The sequence below is a fragment of the Notamacropus eugenii genome, chromosome 5 (assembly GCF_028372415.1).
Source record: "Notamacropus eugenii isolate mMacEug1 chromosome 5, mMacEug1.pri_v2, whole genome shotgun sequence".
Lineage (NCBI taxonomy): Eukaryota > Metazoa > Chordata > Mammalia > Diprotodontia > Macropodidae > Notamacropus > Notamacropus eugenii.
The window spans coordinates 162,050,977-162,077,552 of NC_092876.1; the positions used below are offsets into that span (position 1 = coordinate 162,050,977).

At 38.2% G+C, this 26,576-nt stretch overlaps 1 protein-coding gene across 1 annotated transcript in view; it reads left to right on the forward strand.

Annotated features, from left to right (window-relative positions):
- Positions 1 to 26,576, forward strand: part of MAML2 (mastermind like transcriptional coactivator 2) — a 427,023-nt gene that overhangs the window by 364,971 nt on the left and 35,476 nt on the right. The window lies entirely within an intron of this gene.

A 26,576-nucleotide genomic window follows, 5' to 3' on the forward strand; every position in this document is an offset into this window, starting at 1 on the left:
ATAAGCTTTATTTGGGTCTGAGTCCTCTGACTTAGAACAGCAGGCAAACTTTAAAGTAGGAGTCCTTAACCTGAGATCCATAAAAAATTTTTTACAGAATATTTTGGCACCAGAATTTCAATATACTTTATTTCCTTTGTAATCCTTTGTATTTGATTTTGTGTCTTTAAAAAGATTATTTGAGACATGAGGGACAACTTGTACAAGGGCTTAGAGAAAAGAGATGGATTGTCACATAAAGGCAACAGGTAATAGGACTGTTTCAGTGGAACAGCATTATTACCAGGATAAAAAGGGTGTTGACGAATATTCCTGCACTGAGACTGAAAAGGTGGGTGGGAGGCAGATTATGAAACTCTTTAAATGCCAGACTTAGGATGTTCTTCAATTTTTGTGAGTCAATTTTACATTCAGGAGATTGTAGGTCAACAGTTTCCTTTTTCTACAATGAGATGCTCTGGCTCCAGTCAATTTATTTGTGGAATTCTCAAAGACTTTTGGGAAGTTGTATTTATAATGCTGGAATTTACCATTTGTTGGTTTATGAAAAATAGCATGCTTCTGTTGTATTATTCTGACCACTTGTATTCAGTTGGTACTAAATTTTTCAAACTATGTGACATAGTTTTTGCTGCTTCCTTGCAAAATATGAATAGATACAGAACACAAAAACAGAAACAAACAAACCCCTTTATGAATTATCTTCCTATAATTTTTTATAGGCCTAATCTGGTCTTATAACATTATCTTAAACCCTCGTGTTTTTATAAACAATTCACAGGACTCAGACGTTTGTTTAACACTTCATTGCTGGCCTGTTGTTGGTTGTGATCAAGTGGATGTCTCTGGGATCATGGCCATTTTCACAGACAGAACCACAGGATCCAGCCATTTGTTCAATACTTCTTTATCAATATGTTATTGACTGAGTTCATGTCACTGTCACCGAAGGAAGGTATTATTGTTCATGTTGCTGCTGTTGCTACCGATATTGCTTTTATAATCTCATCCTTTTCATCTTTTCAAGGTTGAAAAAATTTTTGAAAAACGTTTTTGTAGTTAAATAAAAGTATTAGGAATTTTACTCTTCTTCTCATTCTCATCTTTTACAAAGGATTTAATATGGACAATCAAGACAGATTGCTGTCCTATTCTTATTCTCAGACTTTGGTCATGGTCTTAGCCATGGTGCTACTCTTACTCTTAGTGTGCTGATCCTTCACTCACGCAGATCTCAATCCCTCTCCTCCTTTGTGATTCTCATCCATGATTTTCCGTAATGTTTCACAGAGGCTCCACCAAATTAATCTCCTTCTGGTTCTTTTGTGTTTTGAGTACAGCACACAGATTGCCAGTGCCCTGTCTGAGACTCTCATTAGTCATCTATTTAAAATGTTCCTGAACCTTGGGTATTAAAACCCCCAACCATGACCTAGTATTCTGAAGGTCTTCCCTTGGTTCTTTTAGTACATATTTTGTGGACACAGTGCATTAGCGATCCATGAAATAGGATAATAATGAAGACGACAATGATAAGGAAATGTCACATTTGCATGTATTAAGCTTTGCGATTTTAAAAGCATTTCCTCAACATGTATTGAGTTGTACTGCTAGAACAGAAAGATCTCTTCATGTGTGCCCATCCCATCTCCCAAATTAAATTAAAGACTCCTTGAGAACAGCACCTGTTCTATACCCAAGAACACTTAATGTGATATCTTGAAAAAAAAAAGCAAGTACTCAACAAATATTTGTTGTTTCAGGGCACGAACAGTCTCTTTTCTATTTTTATAGACCTTCCAGTGGCTTGTAGACAATAGGTATAAAAGAAATATTTATTGAATGAATGGATGAGAGAAAGAACAATGTTGAATTTATTCAAATAAGGTCATATTTTGATATTCCCATATCTTTTGTTTCTTAAATGCATTCATTCACAAGATCACAGACCTAGAAGTGGAAGAAATTTATAGCAAATAAGCATAGGCAAGCAAAACAAATTCAGAAATTGGCCACATTTGAAAACACATCTCATTCTGTATTTCAAGTCCATTGCCTCTCTGTCAAGAGATGGAAAGCTTGAATTTTTATTTTTCTAAGCAGTCTGCCAATGGATCATAGTTCTAAGTCTTTCTCAGTTATTTTTCTTGATGACAATGTTATCATCATCATGTTCTCCTGCTTCTGTTCACTATACTCAGCATCAGTTCATTCAGGTCCTCCCACATTTCTCTGAATTTGAGGAGGTACAATTTTCAAACTTGGCCTAAGTTATACAAATACCTCATCCCAACTCTACCTAAATCACTTAATCATGGGGCTCTGGCCAAGAACCCAGGAATAAGGAGTAAAGGCAATCTGATGAGAAGACAGAGAATCCGAATGCATGGGACAAAGTTTAGATAGTGAAGGGACAGCAACTAGTCAAAACAGCCCAGACTCTCTAGGACTTATAATAGATTTTCACACTGAAGCAAAAATGTTTCATCAGTCACTCATTTTGAGTTTCTTTGGGTTTCTTGTCTTTCTCTTTGAGAAAGAAGGGCATTGGTGAATGGTAATATACTAACTCATTGGTGGTGATACTAAATCATAGAAATTAAAATACTCTATAGTCTGTACTTCCTACTTGTAGATGTCCTTAAGAATTCATACTTCTTCCCTGTTCACTAGCCAAGTACCAGTGGACATTTCAGTCACAAGGCTAAAAATGTGGTCAGCCATCCTATAAAAGATCTAAGTATGCCTGAATGTTTATGCACAAAAACCTGGTCTTTTGAACAAGTACAAAGAAAGATATCGTGAGCACTGTTAGTGTTTAACACTGGAGTGCATTTATTCTCTTTTTATTGTGGGTGTGTCATTCAGCCATACAGGTTTAAAGACTGCAGGGAAACTGCAAAGCCAGAGTTTTTGCTGAGGCATTAGTTACTGTGAAGAGAAACAAGCCAAAGTTTTTGCTTGTGGGCAGAAACTTCCCAGAATGCAGCTGGTAATTGGGCAAAAAGAGTGCATTGGCAAAGCTCCCGGGGCTCATTGGCTCCCAACTCCAGGACAGGAACAAACCTAGTCAGTGTTCTTAGAGTAGGGTCAAATTCTCATAATGGATCAGATTCAAAATTATCTGCTAGGTTTTTGCACATCTATGATGGTCCTCAAAGTCTAGAAATATGGTGCCTTGAGCATGGAATAAAGGTCAGGGTTTACGCAAAGGGAGGAGTCAGGCATTTGTCAATTACCACAGAAGGTGTTTCACTTTATTTAATTGGTTGCAGCATGCTTAGGAATTTGGAGTGCATTAACATTCCTGGAAACTTTTGGTTAATGAAAATTACATTTGTTAAGATATGGAAGGATTTATATCACACTATCTTTCTTTTGGCACTGGATTCATTTGGGGACAGGGCTTCTTAGTAAAATTTCTAGATTTACCTAGTTGGTAGTCAACTATTTTGATGGTACTTCTTCCACTAGTACAAATGCCAAATCACCCATGCTTTCTTTTTCAACCCATGCTGCCTGTCCATGAATTTCCATAAGCTCTGCATGGAGGACCCATCTGTTATTCCTTCAGGTTTTTTAATACAGTGTAGCACTTGGGATGAACATCTGTTCATCTCTGATCTCATCTCACTTGTTGGTATTCGGCTCATTTAAAATATTCCTGCATCCTGAAAATTATTTCCCCAAATCATCAGTCAATTAGAAAATCCACCCTTCTAGGTCCAAGGCCTACTTTAAGGTACAGGGAAAAACAAAAATCTCTCTCCTGTGTGCCATCCTGAGCAGCCACTTTTCTATCCAATTATCCTCCCCTAGCTAATCAGGACTGTGACGGTGAACCACGATTGGCCTCTGACAACTAAAGGCAGAGCCCTAGTAGCAGTAACACATGCAGGGGAGAAATATCCCAGCCCACTTGGATTGGAGGGCATCCCAGAGGAGTGTTCTGTCTTTCTTTAAGTGGGAAGAAATGAGCCTCTCCCAAACCCCTAGGAAAACCTAAAATGCCATTGTGCCCTACTTCATGACTTGGTTCCACTTAGCTTCTCCATCTGGCTCTGGCCTAATCAGTCAAATGTCTTGGATTATTTTTTAATTCATCCATTGAGTCTTTGAGGCAGAGTGGTGCAATACAAAGAATGGTTGCTTTAGAGTTAGAGTCCCTGGGTTCAGATCCTAACTCTGCCACACTTTGCCTATATAACTTTGGGCAAATAATTTCACCTTTCTAACCTGTTTCCTCATCTATAAAATGAAGGGGTTGTATTAAATGACTTCTATTATCTCTTCCAGCTCTAAATAAATCTGTGTTACGTAGGGCATAGGCTCATTAGACTGAAGGCTTGAGGCTATCAAATTATTTGCCTTCATCTTCAAAGTAGGATTGCAACATGCTCTCATCATCCCAGAGAAGGGCTCTCACTTTTTTTAAGTCTCTCATGAATCTTCATCAGTTACTCAGAATTAATGATCATTTTATAATGTGACTAAGCAGAGAAGCTTTGGTGCCAGATTTGTGGAGTGAGATCAATTGACACTGGGGAACCATTCCATGTATTGCATTCCATGCAGTACAGGGTTGCATGAAATGGGTCTGTGATCTTAGAAAGATGGGTACTTCCTCCACTGGTCCAGATCCCAGCCATCTACAACTTCTCATCATACATGATTCTTATCTGATTCCTCCCACAAATTCTCCAGGAGGTATCTACCATATACAGTGGAGTCCTTCCTATAAGGTTTTTAATATATTATTAATATCAGCACAGTCCCTGAGCCAGCTATCTCTTGTCCCTCCAGTCTGGCCATTTCATTTTCTGGTCAAATGTACCATTAATGACATTTTACCATTTCTTGCATACAAGTCATGGTTAGGAGTATGTTTTGTTCTGTCTATATCCATTATATGTCTTTTTTTCATTGTTCCAATTCAATTAGTCAAGATATCAAATTCAAATTATTTCAATCCACTTATGTTTGCTTCAGAAAGTATCCTACCAATCTACTTGTTTACTCTACATTTGTCTTCCTCTAATTAGTCAAGGTAACTTTCTCTCAGCCTATCTCAAGTCCTCTCATTTTTACCTTTCTGTCTTCCTAGAAGTTTGTCTAACCATATTTAAGCTCCAACTTTTCTCCTGATAATATATTAGGAGACTCCCTTTTCATTGCAAATTTTTTCTTCCATCCCATCTTCTCTTAGAAGCATTCTTCTATAACATCTCTTGTATCTCTCTTCTCTCTACTCACAGTTATCACCCTAGTTAAGGCCCTCATCAGCTCTCATTTAGACTGCTAAAAGATCTTTTTAATTGGTTTCTCTGCTTCATGTCTATCCCCACTCTAATCTATCCTTTACACCACTACCAAACTGATTTTTCTGAAACAAAAATCTGACCATATCTTTTTCTTACTCAAAAAAATTCCAGAGGCCCCCTATTACTTGCAGGATCAAACAGCAATTCATCTATTTGGCTCCTAAAACACCCTCAGTAATTTGGCCCTGCTCTCCCTTTCTATCTTTATTGCAAATTACTCTTCTTCACATATACAGTGGCCAAGCCAAGTTGATCTTTTGCTCTTCCCTATATACAGTACTCCATCGTCCACCTCCCTGCCCTCACCTTGGCTGGTCTCCGTACATAATATGGACTCTCTCCTCCATTCTGCCTCTCAGAATCCCTGCTTTTTTTCAAGGCTTAGTTCAGTGCCATCTTCCCTATGAGGTTTTTTCTGATTTCCCCTACTACTATTGCCTTTCCCTCAAAATCAACTTTTATCTATTATGTATTTACCCATATATGGACACACTTTTCCCCCAGTTATACTGTCAACTTCTGGATTTTTTTATTTTGTTTTTGTATCCCCAGATCCTAATGCAGTGTTTGACATAAAATAGATATATAACAATTGCTTGTTGATCAGTTGGCTGATTGAAGATGAGATTGTCTTCTCCACTACAACCCTTTTGCACATGAGGATTATTTAATTCAATCTAATTCAACTCAACAAACATTTATTAGTGATACAGCTAAGCCACCAAAAGCAGGGGTAGGGAGATGAGTTAATTCTCTAGTATTCATGGATGATTTGCATTGATCCTCCCATATTCTTTTATGTGGTCGCTCTCATTACCAAGGGAGAATTTGCAAGACAGCTGGCCAGTGCAGTCTGTGGCAACAGAACAGATCAAAGCTAACTTGGCCCACAGAGGGATCGAACTCATAACCTTGGCCTCATTAGCATGATCTTCTAACCAGCTGAGTTAACCGGATAAACATTCTATCCCCACTCAAAAGAAATGGCGTTCTGCCAGAATCGTGTGGTCCAAAATGGAGAGAGCCCCCATGGAAGAACAAGAAGCTGTCATTAAAAGGCTAATATCAGTCCATCTTCCTTGGAACATAAGCTCTGTGAAGATAGCAAGCAAGTCTCTGTTTTCAGTAGGTTTCCCTATATAGAGTGCCTATCATTTCAATAATAACCAATAACCCTTAAGAGGGAAATTCACATAAAGGAAGTTTTTAAAAATATCTTGGAACTCTCTACTTTGGGTAAAGCCCTCTTCACTAAATAAAAAAAAATAAAAGCTGTGTCAATTATAAGGATCTGTTTTGATCAACATTCAAATTAAGTAGTTTAATGAATTGGAAGGTTCTTAGTGAAAGTTTCAGAAAAGAAGATGTTAAAGACAGAGGCTGAAGTCTTGGACCAACTACTTACTGGAACTGGCTATTCAAAATTAGAGGAGTGGGAAGGAAGGAGAGATGGGAGTTTGGAAATAGAAAAAAGTCTGAATTCTGGGTTTTTTAGACATGACATGCTTAGTCACTGGTTATAGGAAGTGTAAAACTCTGACCTCCCATGCGATAATTATATTATTATATATCCCTCTGGGACCATGCCCTGGAGGCTACATAAGGTACTCTGCTGCTCAGGATGTCAAACTGTTTAAATGTAATTATGACAATTAAAACTTCATAAAATGCATCATGCAGTAAAGTTTCAATGCTTCTCCTTAGTTTAATATTTTAAAAAGTTAGTGGGGGGAAAAAATTCTCTCTCCCCTGTCCCTGTTCCCCCCACCCCATCCCAAGAACTAGACAAAGATTAACATTGGGAAATTGCCAGTAGGAAGCTAAGAAATTATGTTGAAATATTTTCTTCCCAGTTTTGTTTTGGTTTTCTTTTGTTTTGTTCTGTTTTTCACTTTACAAACTAAGTTTTCATTATAGTCTCTAGGAATAGTTACAAAGCTAAAAACATGGTCAGCAGCCATAAGCAGCCTGCCATAGCTAATACCTATGAGCCCAGCCCCAATTGGTCACCCTAACTTGATCCACGTAAATTCTCTTCCTATTATATGCCCTCAGAGAAGAGCTTAAGATAAGACTGTGTTCTGGAAGGCAGCAAAATTTTTCTCCTGGTGCTAGACATTTCAGCAAAGGGACCGCTTCCCATTTGTCTCCTTGACTGCTTTCACTCAACCACTTTGACCTAAATCATCCAATACCCTTCTAACATTCTAACATATCCTTCATTCATTCATCAACAATACATCTTCTCATCCTCAACACACCCCTTTATGTAGGTGATAGGTCCACAGGTACTACACATTGCATGTGTTTTCAGATTTTTTTCAGTGTATTGATCTGTTTTGCTGAATCTCTTCTCTTAAAAAAACACTATTATTTGGAATACCTTTCTGGATCCTGGGAATAATTATATGATGTTAAAAATAGAAGACATCAATAAAAACTTGCTTTGAAAAAAACCCCCAGTAAGTCTTATCCTAAAAGATCTGCCTACCTCCATTCTTTCCTCCCTCTGGTCAATCCTTCATGCACCAATGCCAGATTGTTCTTTCTTATACATAGATCCAGTCATGCTTGTCAAAATCTCTTGCCTATCAAGCCAAGTTTAAATTCTTTTGCCTAGCCCTCCACAACATAGCACCACCCTACCTACACCCCTGACCTGATCAGAGTATTATACAAAGTCCTGGAAAGATAGAAAATTTAGATATGATACTCCTTTGTTTTGTGGAGGTTTTTTTTTTGTTTTTTTTTTTGTTTTTTGTTTTTTAGTTTAATGGGGGAGCAGGGAAAGGAAGAGAAATAAGATACAGATAACAATACCTAATATTATATGGTAAGTACATTTTAGAGTATGAAACCAAATCCCACGTGAGGGACAAAGAGAACAATAGTAGATAACAGCTCCTAGGTCATTTCAGTTGTGGGCGCATTCTCCCTCCTGAGATTCCTTAGTATTGCTTTATACATGATTTGGGTATTCTTGCCCATGTGTATGTACCCTCCTCAGTAGGATATAAGCAGCTTAACAGCAGAGATTATTCTGTTTTGTGTTTCTGTGTATTCCCAGACACAGCACAATGTCTGGCACATAATGAATGCTTAATAGCTGCTCGTAGAAGTGAATTAAATTCCATATTTAAGTGCTACATTGAGATTGCAGATTGTTGGTGTTACAGGAGTTCAGAGAAAGGAGAACTATAGCTAGTCTCTAATTTCATTAGATTATTTCAGCGGTGGCGATCCCTTTTCAGCCATCCATGCAATGGTAAAACAGATCCCAGACCCTATGACGACACTGGGACTGCCACCTTTGGGTGTCTTGGTATGGTGGCCCTTTATTTCCAGTCTGAGTAAACTCAACATTAATGTCTTTTAGTGCTCCAGGACTAGACTTGAAAGCCTTTGGTACTTCTTATCTTGCTGTGGGAAGAGAGGAAGGGGACGGGCAGAACACTCTCAGTTCTTGGTTACATCACTTCTGAGAAACTGCACCATTCATAGTGGATCTCTGTACCATCAGTACTCTTCCCTTCTGAGATCTGACTGATGTGTGTAATAGTAGTTTTAGCTTTGTGTCCTCCACATAACAAGAGGACCCTCCTGATCCTACTAGTCATACAGCATTAGCTTTAGGTTATTTTTCCAGTAGCATTGAGAGGTTGGTACTAATCTTTTCAGACTTTCCCTCCCCACTCCCTTTCTGACCAAGATGGCTACATCAGAGTGAAGCCATCAACGCCATTTCCTTTGGACCTTTCATCTAGGTAATAGAAAAAGCTCTGCAATTTGTAGGCAGAAGACATAGTTTCAGATTTCAGTTTGGTTACTTATTACTGGTGTAGCCATAGACAAGTGACTTAACCTCTCCAGGACTCAATTTCCTCGGACGTAAGACTAAATGATCTCTAAGGTCCTTTACAGTTTTAAATCTTGTTATCAACTCATTAGTTCCAAGGATTGTCAACTAGTTCAACCCATCCAGTTTTTACAGATACGTAAAATAAGGCTCAGAAAAGTACAGGAATTTGCCCAGAATACTGTCAAACATAAGATTTGAAACCACATCTTCTAGCTCCAATTCTAATGGTCTTTTCAGACTCCCTCCCAGGAAATAATTACATTTTATCAGGAGTCTGCTATGTCTCAACTCAACTCAAAAAGTAATGGTAGGAATTCTGAAATACTAATTCCTAGTGATCAGGTTACTCAAGTAGGGGAAATATTTGACAGCACAAGGACATCTCACGTTAAACTTATGGAATTCGAGGTGCTGATCTCCGTACTTAGACTAACCATACCAAAGGGCTAAATGGTACCTGACAATTTATACAGCTTTTTGCAAAGTGCTAGAGAATGACTTGCAAAGCGCTATATAGATATCTTACCAGAGCCTTATTCTTGATTCCAGCTCCAGCACTCTTTCCCCTGCACCAGGCTCATATTAAGGCATATCCCACAAATCCCCTTTCTTTAGAGACTTCCGCAACTGACCCACTTTCTGTCTATATATGCATCTATAGATGCAGTTTTGGTGATTTCCTCTTTCCAAAGATCCTCAGGTATTGAGAGATAAATTCCACCAGTAGTAGAAGGAGCAGTGGCAGCAATAGCAATAAATAGCATTTATATAGTGTTTTAAGGGTTACAAAATGCTTTACATATCTCATTTGATCCTGATAGTAACCTGTGAAATAAGTGTACCCATGTTAGAGATGAGAAAACTGAGGCTAAGAGAAGTTAAATGATTTGCCCAGTGTAATACAACATCTGGTAGCCATTATTATCCTCATTTTAGAGATAAAAAAACACTGAAACTCTAAGAGATGAAGTGACTTTCCCAGTGTCACAGAGTAAGTGTTGAAAGGAGATGATATACTATTGCTCCCATCTTATAGATGATGAAACTGAGGATCAGATGGGTAAATATTATTCTATGGTCATGTAGCTAGTAAGTGTTAGAAGTGGATGTCTAATTAAAAACCAGAATTATTTCCACTACAATACACTGCTTCTTATGGAATCCATTTGACCTTTTGGTGGTTCCAGAGCCAAGCTGAAAGTTTTCTTTTTTTAGCATCCTATCCTTCTTCCTCCCTCTCCTACTTAGGAGTCTCTAAGCAGAGGCTAGTATTGCTTAGGCAACAGCTTGTACTTTGTATGCTCAGATTGGGCAGTAGTCTGAAGGAATCTTGTCTCACTGAGCCCTCATATAAGGGAGGGGAAAGAGAAAGTCAAAGAAGAGAAGTAAAGTATTAGCCAGTGTTTTAGTGTGTCCTATCAGCTTGCTGAACTGTTGATACAACAAGAAATTAAAACCATTTATAGCTTGTTAGAAGGTGATGGAAAGCTCAGTGACATTAGTGAAAGGAGAAGAATGAGCTCTTCAGTTTTCCCATTTGGGGGGAGGGGAAGCTGGTGAAAAGGGGATATAACTATTCTGAGTCCCCCATGGATAAAAAATCCCTACTAAAAGACCTGTCCATACTAGTGCTATTTTTGGTATCTGGACTGATTATTCCAGAATTATGATACCAAGATCATCCATCTCAATGTCTGCTGATGGATCATGGTACTTTGGTCCTGAAACTGTGTCTTTTTTAGAAACAGGAGAAGAGTGGCCTCCTAGACAGGCAAAGGGCTCTCCATAGATCATGAGAAGCTAGGGAGACAAAGTGATCTTGCAGCTCGACTTTGAGCCACCGACTAATAGAACTGAAACAGAAAAAAATCTTTTAGATCACAGTCCATCTATTTTCAAAGGCATATTAATGCACAAACAAGATGAGCATCAGTTAAAAGGTAATTTCCTGAAATACTCTCATGTGGAACAGATTGAAAATACTCAACTAGTCAGAGATTTTTTTTTCATTATTTGAACTTCAAAAATCGTTTCACTCTTCACTTCCCTAGCAGATGTGGCATGTTCCAGAAACAAAATAGATATCTGGTCCCAGAGAGTAAAGCTGACCAATCTAAAAATTGAAAATAGAGTTCAATATGTGAAAAATATAAAAGTTGGGATTACCTAACAGGGAGATTCCTCCAACTTAAAGGATTTCCTTTTAGTATTGATCAGCTAACATAAAATTGGCAAAGAATGCCACCAAACTCAATGGGATAAAATTTCCTTTCCTTAAATGACCTATGGGTTGGGAACATGTAAAATCAAGCTGGATAGGTAGACTTCAGATATAAGGATATGCAGGAGATACAAATGAACAAAGTGGCAGTTTCTGCCATTAACCAGATTATCCTCTTCCTTTCCTTCAGAAATACACAGTCGTTTTCCTCCCTCTTCCATTCTGATTCTACTTCCTGGATGGTTTTGCCGAAAACTGGTATTTTTTATCTTTTAAAAGAGAGGCAATAAGACACAAGGTTCTAAAATGGAGTCTGTTAGGGCATGTTTGCTAGTGCTGGCCTTAGGGGAGCAAATGTAAAAGCAAGAAAAAGGTTTAATGGGTTTTGGGGACTTTGTTTTCATATTACAGTCCAAAGTGTGTACTAGAGATCCCTACATTTTGTTGGTGATTCAGTGGTGCAGTGTATAGGATGCTGGGTCTGAAGTCAGGAGTTTCATATGGGCAACTAGGTGGCATAGTGGACAGAGTGCTGGGACAGGAGTTGGGAAGATTCATCTTCCTGAACTTCACTCTGGCCTCGGACATTTACTAGCTCTGTGACCTTGGGCAAGTCACTTGACCCTGTTTGTCTCCATTTCCTCATCTATAAAATGGAGAAGGAAATGACATACCACTCCAGTATCTCTGCTAGGAGAACCCAGATGGAGTCACTAAGAGTCAGACACAATTTAAATGACTGAACATCAACAACAATGTATGCTAAATAGATAAATATTTCTACTCCTTTTTCCCCCAAGTTTCTCTTAAACCTAATTGCTTCTTCCCTAGTTGTGTGAGGAATAAGATGACTCAGTTCCCTCATCTATAAAATAAGGAGATTGGACTTGGTGGCCTCAGATTTCCCTTTCAGCCCTAAATCTATGATGGATACCATCTATTATCTATTAAATCTGCCATCTATTAAATTTGTTATGGATACCAGTGACTGTACTCAGGCTGTCCATCATTTATCCCTCATTCTATGTTTTTTTCTTTTCTTTTTTGGAGGCAATTGAGGTTAAGTAACTTGCTCAGAGTCATACAACTAGTAAGTTGTATCTGAGATTGGATTGGAACTCAGACCTTCCTGACTCCAGGGCTGGTACTCTATCTACTGTGCCACCTAGCTGCCCCTATTTCTCACTGTAACTACATGACTGGCCCATATTTCTTTTCCAGATCATGTATTTCTTAAATGACATCCTTTACACCCACACACACACAAAGATACTACATATAAACATCAAGAAATCACCTCTGAAATCCCATAATGTTAAACCAGGAACGAAAAGATCAGAGGACTAGACTCCATTTTATCATAGAAACGATGCAATATGGGGGAAGCATTATTTACTCTTTCTTGAGTCTCAGTTTCTTCATCTATAAAATGAGGGGCTCGACCTGAGTAATCTCTATCATTCCTCCCAGCTCTCATATTTGGTGCTACTACAGACCATTCAACTTATACCAGATAAGTATATATGTGTGTCTGTATGTGTGTAGATCATATACCAATCAAAAGTCTGCCTATCATTTTTCCCCATCTATCTGCAAAGAACCTTACAAATATTATCTTATCTTTTCTTCAAAACAACCCTGGGAGGCAGATGCTATTATTATACCCATTTTTCAGATGAGGAAACTGAGGAAAACAGAAGTTAAGTGACTCACCCAGGGTCACACAGGTAACGTGTCTGAAGCTAGGTCTGAAATTGGGTTTTCTTGACTCCAGGTCCTGGGCCCTGTGCACTGCACCACCTACCTGCCTCATTACCATAAGTATACCTCTAGCATGAAATTCACTTCAATATTATACAATTCATCAGTCACTTATTATGTCTACAATTACATGCCCAACAACAGTTATCTAATTACATGTCACTAAACTGTATAAGTGAATGTGGGAAGAGAAGGTCTTTTTAATTGACATTATAGGAGGTACAAATTGACTTCCTTTTGAGAAGACTATATAATATTTTTGTCCTTTTATCCCTAGCTCCTAAGACAGTGCCTGGCACAGAGTAGGTGCTTAATTGAAGTTTTAAAAATTGAATTTGCTGAATGAGTTAATGAGTGAATGAATGAATGAATTGATCTAGCCAAAAAAAAAATCTCTTCCATTATGACTTTCGTCACTATTCCAACAATGCAAAACCTTAAAATTTCTCTCCAAATGTCTCTTAGTCATCCATTCAAAGCTTTCTCTTCTCCTCCCACGGCTTCCTTTTGTCTGTGTTCTCTCAAACAATGCCTAGATGTTAGCTTTTTCCTGTTTTTTTCTAATCCTTGTCTCCTTCATTTTGTATCCTGGTTTCTGGGATTTTCCCTTTTAGAGGCATCTGACATTTTCATTTCACCCAACACTAAGGAATCCAAAGAACTATTATTTTTTTGTCACATCTTTGTATATATTAACTAAGTTCTATTTAAATTCAATTGTATTCAGCCAGCATATTTTTTTTCTAAAGTACCAGTTATGTTCAAGGCATTACCATTGGTGTGAGAGATACAAAATCCAAAAGAAAACAGTTCCTGTCATCAAGCAGCTTATATTCTAAGCTAGTTCTACATGAATAAATACCTGGTTGAACATGTACATGGGATGGGTCAATGGAAAATAGAAACAAGGTAATGTGAGAGGGGGAGGGCCCCAAGAATACTAACAATTGGGAGAATTAGGGGAGTTGGTACTTAAGGGAGTAAGAATATTGAAACACAGGAAGGAATTTCAAGAGATTGAAATGAGGAGAGTATCAGAGGCATAGGAAACAACTTGGCCAAAGGTTTGGAGGTGGGAAAAGGAATGTCAAATATGGAGAATTATAAATATGCCAGTTTGTCTGGAAAGTAGATTGCGTGAGGGGGAGTAATGTGAAAACAGTCTGGGAAAACAGTTTAGAACAAGATTGTAAAAAACAAAACAGAGGAGTTTGTATCTTACAGAAAAGAGAAAGGCAAGATAAGGGAGCAGGGGTTATCTAACTTGCATCTCACCTAGAATCTAGTATCGTGTTCTGCTGTCATTAGGTGCTTAATAAATGTCCTTTTACTTTAATTGAATTATGCAGTTCAGCTATTTTGTCCTTGGGGAATTAAATAGACCTTTATTATCACCATTCTCATGTCATTCTTTTAAAAAATGCCCTTAATTCAAAACTACCTTCTTTAAAGAAAAACAAAAAACCAAACCAGGTGTAGACAACTCACTTTCTATTCCCTCTCATTTTCTTGCCATGTTTCTCCAACACTAACTTGCCCTTCACTCCTCTGACTTCCTCAGGACTGCTCAGGCATTTTTTTTTCTGTCTGATGCCTTGAATTTTTTTCTAAGCTGTGAATGATCATTGTGGAAAACCACGAAGTGGAAAGACATTTGTGATGAATGCCCACCCTTAATGTGTGCCCTGAAACTTCTGTGTCAGAGTTTAAGAACCTAGAGCCCATCTACCTCACTTGGATAATTTGTCCCACATCAGTAGACCATAAGATCAGTATCCCACATCTTACAACCTTCCACGTAAGAGTGTAAGCCCACAACACTCCAGAATAATCCCACACCCCACATCAGTAGTCCATCTGCCAGGGTGGTCCAGGCTGCATTCTAGGAAGGCTTGCCAGCAGTTTATGGTTGACTACTGAGCAACTGGAGAAGTTGGAAGTGTGTTGAGATTTCATGGGAACCTACTCAAGAGAGGGGGAGGCAAGGCAAAAATTGGGAGATAAGTCATTCATTTAGTTCTTACATGCCAAGCACTGAGCTAAACCCTGAGGATGCAGATGAAAACAATCAGGACAGTTCCTCTCCTCAAGGAGTGGATATTTTCATGGGGGGAAGGGGCCTAGACAATATATAAAAGGGAGCTGGAAAGGGAGTGAGTTGCTTGTACATAAAAAGGATGAGATGGAAACTAATGTAGAGATGAGAGATAGTCACCACATATCGCAAAAGCATTGCTCCATCATCCTTTATTGTATCATCTATGTATCATGTCACACTCAGCATGACAGAGAGTTAAAAATTGTTCTTGAAGTCAGGAAGACCCAGTCCCAAGTCCAGTCCTAGAGAAATGCTAGCTGGGGGAGCACAGGTAAATCACTGAACTTCCTGGGGCCCTCAGTGTCTCCCTAAGACAAAACTGTTGATGAAATAACATTCAGAAAGCACTTAGCACAATGTCTGGCATGTGAGAGGTGCTTTATAAACACCCTTCCTCTTGTTATCTGTCTTTCTGCCTGCATGTTTGTCTGCTCACGTTGATAGATATAGACATACTTACAAATGCCTGGGAAAGAAGAAGGAAGGCATCAAATCAGGATGTTTGGTGAAAATAAAGGAGAATTGGTCAATGGAGAGGCGAAAGGTTGAAAGAACAAAAAGTCGGTGAAAAACTTCACCTACTTCACAAGTTTTTTCAGAACTCTTTAATAGTATATCTAAGTATTTTAACTACATATTTTTGCTTCCATCCACTAATGAAATAATGCCCTATTTTTCTTCTACTGACATCTTTAAAAATCTATCTGTATAAGATTATATATACATTAGAAAATAAATATATATATTAGACATACAATACATATGTGCACATAAATAATGCACAGATAGATACACAAATACATTGTATAATATACAAAGAACCATGAATATGTGTATGTTATATGTGTATGTATATATTATGTACTTGTATTTGTGTTTCTCTCTGTTAGAAATCAGTAGATGCAACTGATGGATTGTGTTGTTAAAATAATTAAATACACTATTCATCCCTGGGAAGTCTTACTAAGTACATGGAGTTTCTCTTTGGCCCTTCATTCCTCACACTCTCTGCCTCGCCTTATCAGCCACTTTTTTTAACATACATCCTGAGCAGAATCTCCCCTCTCCTCCCTCAGACATTGGCCCCTAACATGTCTAAGAAATTTTTCCCTTCCCCCAATTGAACCAGGTTGCTATTGGAACACAACATCTGGGCCCATCTTCCCCTTTGGATTTAACCCTTGGTTCTTCTGACTACACGTTCAGTGTTCTATAGTCTGTGCTCCAGCTAATTACACGGTGAAATTTGAGATTTGGTCCTACCTTCCCCTCACTATATCTTTCCCATTTTCTACTTTTCTCACTCATTTTAATTACTAAAGGGTCTCCCAAATGTCATATAGGAGAAGTAAAACGTTAGGCCATTATTAGCCACATTTTAACCCACGTTAGTTTGTCAGACTAAAGTCTATTTACTACTGAGGTACTGAAAGGATATTTTGATGGGTGAAAGAGTATCTCCTCCTACCCCATAAGATACAAGAGTAAAATTTGCTGCCAAAGACAGCTCTCTTTGTTCTGAGGATATACAGAAAGGGAGAATTCTCAGTTCCCCTCTTTTCTTCTCCTTAATTGGGCTTTGTGTACAAAGTCTTTCAGGTTCAATGTCAGTATTTATTAAGACTATATACATAGAAGTTTTGAGCTAGGCACACAAGACATAATAACAAAATGAAACCATCCCTGCCTTCAGGGAGCATAGTATAAGCTGATGAAAGGAGGATGAGAACTCCAAAAACTAGTAGGAATTGAGGAAGATTTCCCCTCAAAAAAAGTGGCACTTGATCTGAGCCTTAAAAGAAGATAAAGATGTTGTCAGGTGCAATCTTATTTCACACTGCTCTCCTGCTCTCTCTCTGTGCTAGTCATACTAGACTGCTAGTTATTCTTCATCTACAATATCCCATCTCCCACCTCCGTGCCTTTGTATGTGTAGTATCCTAAGTCTAGAATGCATTCCTTCCTCATGTTCCTAGCTTCAGACATCACCTCCTAGACGAGACACTTCCATATCTTTCCAGTTGTTAGTTCTCTCTCCCACTTGAAATTACTTTAAACACAAATTATGTTTATGTATCTGTGTACACAGTGTATTTCCCCAATAAGATCCTTGAGGGCAAAGACAGTTCCATTTTCTACTATGCCTTTGTCTTGTTAATTCTAGCACAATGCTATAGTTAGTGCTGAATAAATATTCGTTGAAATGTGTTGAATTGAGTGTATTCCAGACACAGAAGGCAGCATGTACAAATTCACAGTGATTACATATTAAATGTCAAGTATGAGGAGTAGCTAATAGTCTTGTTTGGCTGGAACATGGTGTTCATGAGGGGAAATACTATGAAATTAGGCTAGAAAGTTAGATTACAGTCATACTGTGGAGGGTCTTAAAGGCCAGGTTGAAGAGTGTATATTTTATTTCTAATATAACAGGGAGCCATTGAAAGTTTTTGATCAAAGAAGTGGCTTGGTCAGACTTGTCAAGATTATATTGGCATCTGTATGGAAGCTAGATTGAAGAGGGAGAAACAATAAGTAAGGAGACAAATTAAGAGGCTATTGCAATGATCTCACTGAGAGGGAATGAAGCCCTGACTAGTGACAGCCATCTGGATAAAAGAAAGAAATAGTTGCTTCAAAGTTTATTATCCTGGGAGGATAATGATGTCTTCAACAGAAATGAAGAAATAGACATTTTGGAGAAGGGAGGAGTTGGAGAGAAAAACTTGAATAGTCACTTACCCAGCATGTTACATTAAAGATTCTTTTTTCAGGTATGAGTTGAACTAGATGGCCACTGAGTTCTGAAATGTTGTGATTCTATGGTAATTCAGTTTGAGTATGTTGAAATTGGGATGCCTATGGGACATCTAGGAGGATATGACCAACAGGAAGTTAATAATAATAAACTGTAATTTCAGGAAAGATCTTACAGCTGGCCTTGATCCTATCCTCCTCCCTGAAATGTAGCCCAAAGCTATCTGTCATAGCAGAAGATGAATAACATGGATAGAATCCTTTGGGATAACCAAGTCTAACCACACTACTACTACTGCTGCTACTACTGTTGCTTCTACTATTCTTTCTACTACTACTTCTATAACTACTACTACTACTTCCACTATTATTATTACTACTACTACTGTTAATCTACTATTGTAACTACTACATCCTTACTAGAACTCTGCTAAATAGGTGCTATTATTATCCTCAATGTACAGATGGGAAAAGTGAGGTAAATAGGTTAAATGACTTGCCCAGAGAGATTCAACCAGTAATTGTCTGAGGTCAGATTTAACTCAGGTCTTCCTGACTCCAAGTTCAACATTCTATCTACTGCGCCACCTACCTGCCTCTTATAATATTTGGCATTTATAATACCTGAAGTTTTTCAAAGTGTTTTGCAAATATCATTTCTTTCTATCCTCACAATAAACCTAAGAAGGACTCCATTCTCCCAGTAACCTTAAGTTTCTGTAATGGTTGGAATTTACAGATGAGGAAACTGAGGCAGTTAAAGGTTAAGTGACTTGCCCAGGATCGCACAAGTAAGTATTGAGTCTAAAGCTAGATTTAAATCCAGGTCTATCCTGACCCTAAATCCAAAACTCAATCCACTGGGCCACCAAGGTGTCTAGGAATACCAGTAATCATAATGTACTATATATGCATATACATGTACATGTATGTACATGTGCATGTACATATGTAGTACTCAACGACATATTGACCCCATGACCAATTAGTCATGTGCTCTTTTGTTCTTGAAATTGTTTCATTGTTTTCCTGTTCATCATGTCCTTTTGATGAGTACTTTCTTCCCCTTCCCCCTTTTCAGCTTCCTTTTGTGTGTTTTTTTCCTCTGTTAGATTGTAAGATCCTTGAGGACAGGGACTGTATTTCCTTTTCTTATCTGCATCCCAATGCTTAGCACAGTGGATTGTACATTGTTGTTCAGTTGTTTGAGTTATGTCCCCTCTTTGTGATCCCATTTTGGGGGTTTTCTTAGCAAAGATACTGGAGTAGTTTGCCATTTCCTTCTCCAGTTCATTTTACAGATGAGGAAACTGAGACAAACAGGATTAAGTAATTTGTCCAGGGTCACAAAACTAGTAAATGTCTAAGGCCAGATTTGAACTTGGGTCTTCCTGATTACTGACCCACTGTTTAACCACTGTTCCTTCCACCTAGCTGCCCTGGATGGTACATAATATGTGCTAAATAAATATTTCTTGACCGATTATAAATTCATAAAACGCCCATATATGGACATTACATATTTAACAATATATAAAAAAACATTTTAAAATACAAAATGATATATGTTCTCATTGAGCCATTATGAGCAAAATACAAAAATAATTCAGTCATATTTATGGAATGGATTTGTCTGGGACCATGGCACATCCTAAGGTCTTTCTCTTATAGTAAAAAATATAGATTTTTAGGATTCATAATTGTTTTCTGTCATAGTTCAGAGTTCAGTGTTAGTTTAAAAAGTTGATCCCAGGAGGCTCCTGTCTCAAGATGCTCATTTGCTGACTAGGAGTTCATAGCAGGCCTTCTTTGATCTCTACACCTGTCTCTAACTGTTATATCATCCTGTCATATCCATTTGAAGGAAGGGCTCCATGGTCAATAATTATGTGGTCTTTTTGTTCTTGAAATGACTTCATTATTTTTCTTTCTATAACCAACTCAGCTTTCCTTCAGAGAATTTTGGGTTTTTCAGAAGAAAATACAAATGTTTGACAGGTACATATTTTGTACTGTATGATGCCACATTTAAGATTTGTTGGGCTTTCTCATTTAGAAAATTCCCATTCTAATATTGGACAAAGCTGGTATTACAAAATTCAAAAATCTTTTCTGCTAAGTGAGCCGCAGACAAAGCAGAGGTGTGAAAGAGGAAATAGCCACAGAGAACATAATGGTCTGTTAACAATGAACACACTCATATCTTAGACCATACAGCTATTGTTGAAAATGGTATTTGTTATTATGTAACTTCTCAGCAATATAAAAGATGTCATCAGGGCATCATGTGACAAGAAAAAAAATGTCTGGCCATAGAACGAGAATGACCATAATCTGCCTCAGCAAAGGGAAGACCTACAGATCCCAAATTCATTGGAGTATTGAAATTCTCTATGAATGACTCCAATTCACAAACTGGCAGAATTTTGGAAGGAGTCTCAAAGGTCACCTAGTCCAATTGTTACTGGCTTAATAAATGCTTGGTTCCTGATTGGCTTCCTCCAAAAAGTCTAGCAACCAAAATTGCTTTCCATTGCCTCAGATGACACCTGAGTTCTAACACAGATGCACAGATATCAGCAGTATTCAGGTATGCTGACTGATCCAAATACCACTGTGATTTTGGATAACAAAGCATTCTGACTGAATTGATAGTACCTAATAGTAATAATAATAGATATTTACGCAGCGTTTGATAATTACATCTTGTTTACTATTACAATTTATTGATAATGTTTCTTTTTTATGAGAGCTCATTCTCTTCATCACAGCCACATATCTCATTCATTCACATAGGGCATACATTTCAGGCATCTAGCTTGGGTCTGGGACATTAGCAAGAACCCTTATATCTATTACATTTGGATTTCCTTGAGCGATTACTGAACAATTCTTAGAATATGAATTCTTAATTACACTGTTAATTTTATTCAGTCCTGCACCATGTAGTGGAAATAACAAATTCCTTTGAACATCCGCTTGATGTGGCCTTCATAAAAGTCACATTTACGTTGTGTGTATTTCCAAAAATTAAATGGCTATTATTTTGTCATTACCTCATCCCATCTTCATAACAGTCCTGTGAGGAGGTGGACAGCAGAGCCGCAACTAGTAATTTTTGTGCCCTGGGCAAGTAACAAAATAGGCCCAAGACCAGCAGTCATTGGGGATAGGGAAGTTGTGAGAGAGGGGACTTGGGAGTAGCGAAACACAAAAGTGTGTGAGAATCTGTAGCTTCAGAAAAATTATCTACCAGGCAAACATGGAAATTCAGGCTTATCCTTTTTTGCACTCAGTATGTCTGTTGAGTGTGAAACGTGATGATGATGAAAGTCAAGACATGTGCCTCTAGAAACCCTGGCCTATGTTTGCAGCACTGGAAATTCACATAGTAGGAAGCCTGCTCAGTCCCTTCAGACATGGCACGGTGGAGCCCAGAGACAGGAAATATGCCAGACTGCCTCTGCAGGAGGCTGCAAAGACCACGTGCAGAAAGGAACAAGGAACTGCTTAATGATTAATCACTGTCAACCTTTGTTCTCCTTAAAGAGTTGATTGTTGGACAAGGCCAGTAATGAGGGAGTGTTTTGGTGTCTGTTGCTATGAGATCGGGAGACTGATCTTCAGTTGATGCAAACCCAGCTCTATTTTGTCCTACTTGAAGGAGCTGAATTGAAAGTGTTCTAACAGTGCCTGCTAGTGGTCCTCTGGGTAAAAGGCATTTTGCTGACAAAACATTTCATCCCACCCTCATCCTGACCCCCGCCCCCTGGGAAAAAAAAAAAAAACTCCACTTTTCATGGCGTTGCTAGGCTGAAGGTTGGCATGTGATTTTTAGCGAGACAAAGGAGCTTCCATAATAGAAAGTGTATGTAAGATCACAGTTGCATCACATGTAATCGTATCATCTGTAAAGAACACCCTTTAAATCTTGCAAGTTCAGGAGATAAAACCTTTGAACATTTTGCTGGTGCTGTGACCATGTTTAGTTGATTCTCCTGCCCTCCATAAATAAAATATTGAATTGTTTTTGGCTAATCAATTTTGCAGCCACAAATCCTCCTCCTAGAATACAGAGTGACTTGACTTTTGCTCCTACAGACAAATAAATAACACAATCCTGCCATGACTGAGGAGGTGGCTGGTGAGCATATGCCATGGCTAACTTTATTTTCTCTTTAAAAGGCCAAAAAGGCTGAATGAGGATGGAAATGTCAGAAGGAAACATCCTGTTATTTAATTTTTTACTTTCTAACTTTTTTTCTTGTCTTATAAAACTTTTCAAAGGAAGGTGGTATATTTATCATAGTGGGGTTTTTTTAAGCATTTATTCAATCTTAAGTGTGATGTGGGGGAAATGAGGCAGGTAGGCTTGAAGACGGGAAGACCTGAACACAAATTTCACCTCTGACATTAGCTAGCTCTGTGACCCTAAGCAAGTCACTTAGCTTCTCTGCTTTCAGCTGCCCTTCTAGGATGTATTTAGGAGTCGGCTTGGTTCAGTGGAGAGTGCCCTGACTCTGGAAGCTGAGCACTTGAGTTCAAATTCTACCTATGTGACCTGAGGTAAGTCCCTAGATCTCAGCTTCCTCACAGGTAAAATGAAAGGGTTGCACTAGATGACCTTTGAGGACCCTTCAGTTTGTAGATCCACAGTTCTATGACTTGGGTTTATATCCCTGTTCTGTCATCTATGTGACTGTGGGTGTCACATATCCTTACTAAGCCTTAACTTCCTTTTCTGTAAAAATGAGGCTATTAAACAAGGTGACCACTAAGGACCTTTGAAGCTCTAAATCTCAAATCTATGATGTCATACATGACTTTTGATTAGTGTTGATAAATAGAATTCCCATATTGGGCATTCTTCACACTGATGGAACCTCAGATTCTTATTGTGTTCCACATTTCCCTAGGAAAAAGAGCCTCTGGACTCATGTGGGCCTTTCTTGTGCTTCCATTGTTCTCATATTTAAATGAAGGTGTTAGATTAAATGACCTTCCAACTCCTTCAAAGAAATAATGAGGGTAACTAAAACAACGTCAAGGAGATTTTTACCCATTCTTTTGAAAATGAGAGCTTTGTTCAGTCCAGGACCTGTGTAGCCCAGATACTTTTTTTTAGTCAAGTCAATTCAATAAACATTGATTAAGCACCTACTTTGTACCAGGCATTGTACTAAGTGCTGGGGATACAAAGAAAGGGAATTAAAAAACAAAACAGAATAGTCCTACCTGCAAGAAACTCATGATCTGTTAGATTAAATTTTTATCTTGCTAGGTATGTCTACAAAAGACAACCACTTTTGAAACTCTACTATATCCTTTGTGGTTTTCTTTTGATGAGGATCCCCTTCTGTTCCTTTGCCTTCTACAACCTAGGGCAGCTAGGTAGCACAGTGAATAGATTTCCCCAGTAGCCTGGAATCAGGAGGACCTGAGTTCAAATTTAACCTCAAATGCTTACTATGTGACCCTGGGCAAGTCACTTGCCTCTATTTGCCTCAGTTTCCTCATCTGTAAAATGAGTTGGAGAAGAAAATGACAAACCACTCCAGTGTCTTTGCCAAGAGAACCCCAAAAGAAGCTACAAAGAGTAGGATAGACCAACAACAAACAACCCAGGAAGAAATAAGACATTGGGACCAACCCTTAGGAGCTGTACTCTAGTGGGTTAAAAGGTTATTTCTAAGCACGTCCCATGTGGCACTTCATTTGACCAGAGGATGCTACCCCTGATGCCTGTGTAATTCAAGGGCTCCATAGTCTTCATGCCTGGGAAACCAGACTTCCCACAGAAGGTCACTGTATCCATATAGTCTACAAGGGTATACCAGAACAGCTCAAAACAGGCTCCCCAATCATTATGTTTTCAGTGTGAGCATTTGCAGCTCAGAAACAGACAAATGCAACAAATCAGATTTTAGTTTACTGTTTTGCCAATTATCGTTTAGACTTAAGAAAGAGATGGAGAAAATGTAAATAATGAAGATTACACTTAAAAGTGCATTGTGTGTACAATTTTCTTCCCAGAGAGCTGATTGTTAAACATTCACCAGCATACTCATGCAGTTATAGGCCACAACAGTCATCTAGCCTGGTTTTTTTTTTCATTTGTTCATCCAACGTTTATTAAAGACATGTTATGCATAGAGCTCCTTACTAAATCCTGGGGGAATCAATCAATCAATTAGCAAGCATTGATTAAGTACCTGCTTTAGCAGGCATAATACTAAATGCTAGGAATAGATAACATTTAGATAAAACAGGATCCTTGCATTCATAGAACTTGTCTTCTTATCTAGCCTGGATGTAGCCTTGCAATCAAAATGCATTCTAGAGTTAGAAAACACAGGCTATACATGACCTAGGACAGAGATATCAATCATACTGCTTCAGTAGGGGGATCAGATTAAAATGGACCTAGGCAATATTTAGCAAAATAAATAAAAACACAGTAAAACACAGATACCATTACATTTTGAAACTAAGTCAGTATAATACCAGCATGAATCCTTATGTACATATTAGTGGCCCCTATTTCTGTTTGAGTTTAATACCACCGGTCTAAGACACCTGAGGAATTAAAATTCAGTCCTGTACTGCTTTAAGGCTTGCAAATGGTTTTATTTCTTCATCTCTGGGCCAAGCTACTTTTAAATTATCCCCCCAAAATAGTCTTACTTTTAAAAAAAACTAAAAAATAAAATCTCCTATGGTAAGCCATTCCCAACCCCCAGAAGAAGGATGTTCATTCCAATATATAACCTAAATTCCTCATTTTTTCATGTCTTAACCTCAAAAATACTTCCATATTTAAATAGGAGTAAAGCGTCATTGTCTAGTGATTACAAAGCTAGTCTTGGAGTCAGAAAGACCTGAGTTCTCCCCCTGACCTAAACTAGGTGTGTGCCTATGACCCAGACACTTAACCTTGTAGAAAACTCTCTAAAGTGATCAGTTAGAAATGAGTTGTTGATCTCCATTGGTGAGGGAAGTTTCCTCACTAGGAGTGTCTCACATTGATCCAAATTTGGACCAAGTTTTTAAAAATAATAAGGATATTGAATGCCACAAAATTACCTGAACCATCTTTCTCAGAGCCTGAACTGATACCAGGGCGCATTGCTGGTTAACAAAATACTGTGTCCATGATCATGATAACTATGTCACTGATTTTGGCATTTAAAAGCTATATTGAGGTACCTAGTAAGTGGCATCATTATATAACTAAGAAATTATTGCTGTTGTACTTTATAGATTTCTGGTCCCCTAAGAAAAGTAACATCTTTCAGTAACCCAAGCTTTCAATAACACAGTAGAGCAGATGGCTCATTCCCTTGGCTGTACAAGGGAACACGAAGGATCACCTGACTGTTTTAGCAAAATAGAGAAGTCTTTGCCCAGACATCCTCAGATAATATTTCCAGGACCTAGTTTAAAACATTGGGTTATCCAAATAAATTTCTCTCTGTAGAGAGAGAGGAGAATTGGAATTTGCATTTAAATGGAAAGACACCACGTGCCCTTCCTATAGCAGGTAGGTTAACATATATTTCATTTTTCCTACAGGATGTTTTTGAGGCAAAAACTCACAGACCCCAGATCATATCTTTCTTTCCAGCACTAAAGTCCAGTGTGGCAGTGCACTGATGAATTCTGCTCTTCTTAACACTGACTCAAAGATTTTCTGGGAAATGGAAGAGGTTACAAATACAGTGCATATATAGTAAGATAGTCAATATAGCTAGTTTTCTGAAATAACCCAAACAGTCCTCAGGCTACAGTGCTTTTCTTGGAAAGATAAGGCACATTAAGTTTGCTATTTGGAAAAAATTGGTAAAATCTAAGATGTCCACAATCACCTGGAATAACAAGATAATAAATGTGCTGAATAATACATTTTAGCAAGAGAAAAACATTATTCATGTGTATAAAATACACATGGAAAATGCACAACTATCTGTGCACATGTATTTGGACACACATACATACATGTACCTATACATGTATGTGTCTTGTTATTTATTATTCAATCATTCAATCAGGCCCAAATCTTCATGACCCCATTTGGGGTTTTCTTGGCAAAGAGTGATTTTACATTTCCTTCTCCAGCTCATTGTACAGATGAGGAAACTGAGGCAAACAAAATTAAGTGATTTGGCCAGGGTCACACAGTTAGTAAATGTTTGAGGTTGGATTTGAACTCAGATATTTCTGTCTCAGACCCTACACTCTATCCATTGCATCACCTAGCTGCCATCATACACACACACACACACACACACACACACACACACACAAATATAAAACCAATTGAGGCAAATTAAAGAATATATTTGAGCGAAGTGTACAGAATCAATTAGGAGATAAAGCAAGAGCTGAATCATTATAGACTTGGTAGGACTAGGACTCTTCTCATAGACCTTCGGTCATCAGACCCAGTACCACAGAACTTTCTTAGTTAACGACACATAAAATGTACTTATTTTTTGATCTGGAGCAAAAGACAAGACTGATGCTGAGCAATGGCCCAAATTCAATAAATGTTTGTCAAAA